Source organism: Saccostrea cucullata, unplaced genomic scaffold (genome assembly GCF_032062105.1).
Source record: "Saccostrea cucullata isolate Sc308-1 unplaced genomic scaffold, CSIRO_AGI_Scuc_v1 ctg525, whole genome shotgun sequence".
In the NCBI taxonomy this organism is placed as follows: Eukaryota; Metazoa; Mollusca; class Bivalvia; order Ostreida; family Ostreidae; genus Saccostrea; species Saccostrea cuccullata.
Window position 1 is genome coordinate 418,408 of NW_026932767.1, and position 6,637 is coordinate 425,044.

Sequence of the window (6,637 nt, forward strand, 5' to 3'; positions counted from 1 at the left end):
AACAGGAGCTGATAAGGTTGTCATATGTCATTCATTTGGATGGAAATTAATGTTTACCTGTAATGTATCCATTATAATCAATTAATAACATGATTTATGTACAAATACATGTATCATCTGAATCTAATTTTTAAAAATCTGTTTTAATGATTTAAAGAACAACATCCCAAACTTTAGAAAATAAAAGAAAGTAAAATTATTCGAACACTCCTGGAAAGTTTTGCTCGTCTCTTGTCTACACTTTTTACAGACATCATTATCCGAGATAAAGAGAATCAAAACCAAGAATGTTATATCTATCCTACTCTATTATCATCTTAAATCAAAGCTGAATGAAAAATTTATGCTGTCATATTAAAGTTTTCCTGGCAAACACTACAAAATTTATTCCTCTGTGCTGACAAAGTGAAAACTCCTTTCTGTTGAATAATTGGTTTCTGTGATTTATTCAAGTACCTCACGTTATAAAGTATATATCAAGTTTTTTAAAACTTTATAATCAACTACAGCCAACTTAATCAGGCTTTTAAAAAATGGGATCGAGAAGTTAATATAAAAAACGATAATGATAATAATAGTCAAGTAGACTCTGAAATAAGGAAACGGCGCATCAAAGTCGTTAAGACGGGCATTCTGACATCCGGCAAACAATCAAACATCCAAATTTAATTGTCTTCGGCTAAAATTAACAAGATAGCACGATGTTATAATCTTAAAATTTGTCAATTCTCCTTTGAGACGCGATTATCCGGGTGTTTTCATACTCGGGATCTAACAGTTTGTGCGTAGTGATTGAGATTTTGATGTTTCAGGTGCCACCTCGATTTGACGTTAGAGTTATAGTGTACCAATATACGTGTCTTGGTGGTTTTTGCCTCTGGTATATAAATATACATGTGTTCAATATTCCGTCAATCAAGGTTTTGTGAGAGAGATAAGTAGTTCTCCTGTGGCTCATTATATTGATTAACTTGGACATGCATCTCTAAGGTAAGATTATGAATTTAATAGAGCAAATATAAAGGACTTGGATCAATTAATGTACAAAATGGACTTACGTTTGTTATTTTCGAAATCTAAACCATCCATGATTTCATTTAATGCACAAAAGAAAAAAAAAACAGAAATAAGAGGTCTTACATGAACATGTACATGTAATTTATTTTTAGCAGAATAAAGAAAAATGTATGCATGTATACGTTGAAATATTTTTATCTGATAAAAAATTTAGATGTAAAGACTATTTTGAAATTGACAAATATTGCGATTGGCGTCGTAAAAATTTTCTATTCTGTTAGCGCATTTTCGTTGTTAGGGAGTCGGGTCCATAAAGTTAATGATACAATCAGCCTCATCTTTTGAGTCATTAACTTTAACGTGTCGCTGTTGTTTCATCTGTAAGAGGCACTTTATTATTCCCGATAAACCAAACAAAATGTTAGAAAATAATATGGAAAAAGATTAATTCATTTGGCATAACATAACTTAATAAATATCTGCAAGTATTAGTCACCTTGCAGAAATTTTGTCGATGACAAACTGTGTTTATGAACATTATCTTTGACTGAATTTTTTTTTTTAGAAAAAAAAAAAGAAATTTGGAAAAGGGCTCTCTTCATACATTGATTATCCCATTGAAACAGTTCGTAGTTTTAAATACTAGTAAACCAAAACGAAAAAAAAAAACATTTTTCGATATCTCCCCAACCCTTTTTTTTTAATTTGAGGGCATGATGATTTAATATGATAGATACAATTGCTGCACCTTGAGAAATATCCTTTTTTATCTTAGATTACGTCTTATCAGATGGACTCTGTTTCTATAAACTTCGCTGTCCTCTTAAGAGCTGTTTGTATATACAAACGGAAGCGTTATCGTTCCCAGAGAGTAGTGTTTTATATACACTTAGAGTAAACTCATTCCTTTCAGTTGTGGAACTGGATTAGGTGATAAATTGTTTCGACAATGCTTAAGATAGCAGAAGACTTGCGGTGCGAAATTAACTGAGCTTTTCACTTTTTTACCTCCTTCTTTTTTTCCCTCCTATTTTAAATGGTTGACCTTTTGTTCGATACTTTCGGCGGAATACACCTTTTCTAGCAGATGTAAAGAGGCATTGCGGTTAATTTGTGCCAGCTCATCTTTAAGGCGACAAAGTGCCAAGGGGATAACAATGCGTAAAAGGATTAGGGCACCTCGTAGTGTCCCCCCGTCCCGGCGTTTGTCCTATTTGACGGTCACTTCGCAGATCATTATCTTTCTATTTTTTTAAATCCTCTATTTCGCCCCCTGAACATATAATTGAGAGGACAGTCTCGGCATATAGGGTCTTACATCATTACAGATGTATGTATTAGATGTCGAATCTAAATTCCATTATTTGGAAATCCTTTTATTATGTTCCCCAAACGAAGTTGGGGAACATATTGTTTTTACTCTGTTTCTTATTATTATTATTATTATTATTATTATTTTTCTTCTCGGGAAAATTTTGTCCGCGAATGATCTTGTAAAGTACACATCCGATTAAGGGGAAACCTTTTTAGGGTAAGTAGGCATGTTATGTAGATTTGCGGAATCAAGGTCATTTTGCGCGCACGTGCTTGCAAGAGCGCGCACGTGCAAAACTTGAAATGACCAATATATAATGGATATAACCGTAACTTTTCTATTTTTAGACGAAATGTTTTGAAACTCATAATGTAAGGATATATGAGTAGTATGCACAAGATGACATGGTCAAAATAGCAAGATCGCACGTGCAAGCACGTGCGCTTCGCTCTGATTGGCTGAAACTAAAGTCTCAATATCTTTCTTGTTTTTTGATAAAATCATTTGAAATTTTGAACATAGTCAAAAAGACATACATTAGGGAGATCTACAGCCCGTAATAAAAGAAATATCATGAAAGCATGTGCATGCACGTGTGCTTCTTGCAACACGAGAAATGTCATTAACTATTTAAATTATTGATGATATGCTTTAAAACTCATATTAGAAGTATATATTAGAAGCATAGACAAGATGACATGGTCAAAAAAGCAAGATCTCACGCGCATGCACGTGCGCTTTGCTCTGATTGGCTAAATAAAGTCTCATCTTTCTTGTTTTTTATCCTTTGAAATTTTAAATATAGAATGCATTAGGATATTACAATAAGATATATAGCAATTATTTTGAAAACGCGTGCATGCACGTGCGCTGCAATCTGATTGGCTTATGCTTTAAATAGCTATAACTCCCTTGGTTTTCCACCAAACAGGATGGGATTTGGAACATAGATAGATATAATGGACTTCTACAAGAAGACATGGTCACCATGCACATGCATACACGTGCATGTACGTGCAATATGAACAGCTATAACTCCCTTGGTTTTCAACCAAAGATAGATTAATATCTTGCTGAAATGCTTTGAACATATGTATATTAAAACATACCGGTATATATTCACATGCGCAGTGCAATGTATGAAATAGAAACGTTGTTAAAGCAAATGTGTGATTTCTTATTTAATGAACAAATTGGCATTGAAATAATTAACAAGTTTTAGATGAAATCGATTTTGTTTTAGAATTCTCATTAGCAATGCCATTAATTAAAAAAAAAAGGAATGGTAAATATATTTTACAATGTCCATACATCACAAATTGGCATTGAAATAATTAACAAGTTATGCCACATTAATAAAAAAAAATTCATTCACAAATTGTTTAAGTCCATACATTTCCTATATACAATAAAATAATGATAATTAACACATGATTTTCCGATGTAATATATCTTTGATGATGCATGTAATGAGCGAATTATTCCTTCTGGAGAAGTTATTAAGGTGTTGAAGGGAGGAGGGGAAATCGCTGAAATCTGGCAATAATTCTAAACTGTCTAACATTGGTGTATACATCTACAAAGCAACAAAAATTAACTTTACTGATATATAGCTATGTCTGTCGACCGAGTGTCATTCAACGCTTGTTTGAAGCTGGCGTAAAATTGATCTATTTTAGCGTCTTTGGCTTAATAAGCAAAAGAGAGGATTGATAATTTTATTTTCTTAATTTCTCATGTCATGCAAGGAATGTTTCTACGGGTCTTTGGTCTCATGCAGTTTTGTAGGCAAGAAAAAACTCCCTTAGAAACAGCTGTTGTTTTCATAAATCATTAAAAAAGGTACAATCACTGTCGGTTACCTTTTCCAAGTTTGAAGTTGTAATCTTACAAAATGTCAGTGGCGATTAGTGGTGGGTGTTTAACTGACCGATCACGTGGGGCAGCTCGCGTGAATGATCAGTACTTTTTTCCCCGTCGCGGATATTTACGATATTTCACGTCAAGTTGCTTTTCATACTTGAGTTCGAGAGCTTTTTGAAAGTACGCAACCAATTCTTAAAACTCGGTCTGTAACTGAGAAATGTGTGTGTTTATTTTTCACAGTTGACCAGTTGGTGACATGCATTCAAAGCATCTTAATTAGCTGTTGCGACGAGACCTCATTCTACACAAGTGTTACAGTGCTTTAGTTGCCCAGTTTGATCATTCAATAGAATAGGATGGAATTTCTAAGTAGAAAAGGAACGCTTATTTTTAATAGGTAAGTATATTGTTTCAATAAATTTTATTTAATAGCCTTTATTGATTACATAACAATATGTACTTTGTTTTAAATTATTTGTGTGGTAAAATATTTATTTAGGTGTGATCATATAAATTATTTTAACTTTTAACGTTAAACAAAATAAAAGTTCAAATATTTTCTTTCTGTTTTTAATAATACACTTTTACACTGTTACAACCTTTTAATATGTTATAATTCGCTAAAATATAAAATATTCAATAATGTCGGTTAGTGGGTTTGCTGAACTATTAGCTCTATTTTTGTATGAATAAACAAGTATAAAATAATGTTAAATAATAAAGTAAAATATTTAAATAATGCAAAGAAATTTTCAAAAAAGGGCCACGGATTCTAAGAGGTTGCTCTATTGGAATTCTTTTGATATGTGAACAATATATTTCATTTCAACGCATTTCTGCCCCAGTGTGATTGCTATTTTTTCCCCTTATCAACATTTCAACATCTTTGTTTTTATAGGAGAGAGAAATTGGCTGAGTGTAAATAAACGTCTACAAATTTAAAAATACTATAATCTAACACAGAGTGAAGAATACTTCAAGCTTTAGTGATGTTTTCGCAGTCGTTTTATTTTAGTTAAATAATTTAAGTGTACTTTTCGTTTCGTATCGCATGTTTGAAATATGACATGTTGTTATTAGCATTTCTTCTGGAATGTTTCTAAAAAGATAAATATTGTTTTAGTTCGATATCTTTGAAAGGTTTATCAGTTCCCAAGCGCAGGTTGTTAGTGTATATACTTTGCAACTGTTAAATAAAGCTTTGTTGTGGTAATCATATTTAGGAAGTAAATTACTTTCATCCCTATACTAGTATTAAGGAAGGAAAAATGGTACCGGGTAAACAGTAAAAATCATCAAAGCACAAACCCAATACACACGCGCTCTTCAATATACAAATATATAAAAAGACAGACGTTTTTCAATTAAATTTTTGTCATAAATAAATAATGAAATTGTGGTAAATGTCAAATAAAAAAATGTGATAGCTTCAAAGAATCTTCCTAATTGTAAAACTTTTAAATTAAAATTTAAATGAGCTTTCTTTATGACTTTAAACTCCGTGGTAGAAAAATCAATTTGCAGAGAGGCGTCGTGTCAGTTGCCATGTATCGCTTTAAAAAATGAGAAGAGATTCACTCATAATCTTTTTTATCTACTTTATATGTTCCAGATTGGCTATTAACTTCCACTTTAATAATGTCAGGGGCCTGTCTTCAGGTCGGAAAGGACAGAGGTTCGTGAAACTCTAATGCATCATTTTGTTTTACTTCAATCAAGCTAAAACGTTGTTATCTTTATTTGTTTATTAATTCAAAGTAACTTGCTTCTTCAGATGCTTGAACACACAGATTTACATGTACTTAGTAGACCACACACCCTGAAGTCAGAACTCCTATAATAAAATCATCAGAATATAATTTATCGTAATTGATATTGTTGATTTTGCTTCATTAAATAAATTCATACTTTAAACTTGTATCTGTTATCAATATTTGGCACGAGGGTCCAGAACTTAATGTAAAACAGTAATACAAGTAATTTTATTCTTATTAAAAGATATCCATAGTTCTTTAATAGTATGCTTTTTGAATTTTCAGGAACAACGTCATGTTTTCAAAATCACGAAACAGTCAAATTTTCTGTGGAGAAAGGAGATTACGGATATGTGACGTCATACGAATATCCTGATAACTACACCTCGGACTTTTACCTCGGGCATTCTTGTAACGTCGAGATCAGAGGCTGTAGCACCTGCAGAGTAAAGGTCACGCTAATTGATGTAAACTTCCCACCTTGTCCAGCTGTCCAGAAATCCAAACATAGAAACTTGTGTATTCCTGGGTAAAAATCAGTTTGTTCTGCAGAAATCTCTAACGTCTATAATTATATTATAATAGTCATGCCTATTTTGATTTGTATATTAGTACATGTACGTGCAAGTCCAAAATTAGAATCCAATAGGAAAATTGATTTGGTATAACAATTATCAATATATCG

General features: G+C 32.2%; 1 long non-coding RNA gene across 1 annotated transcript; it reads left to right on the forward strand.

Moving 5' to 3' along the window:
• The first annotated feature begins 4,270 nt into the window (after positions 1 to 4,270).
• LOC134236088 (uncharacterized) lies at positions 4,271 to 6,466 on the forward strand. Its single transcript, XR_009985537.1, has 3 exons — positions 4,271 to 4,595; positions 5,811 to 5,873; positions 6,238 to 6,466. It is a non-coding gene; the product is annotated as an uncharacterized LOC134236088 (long non-coding RNA).
• The last annotated feature ends 171 nt before the right edge of the window (positions 6,467 to 6,637 follow it).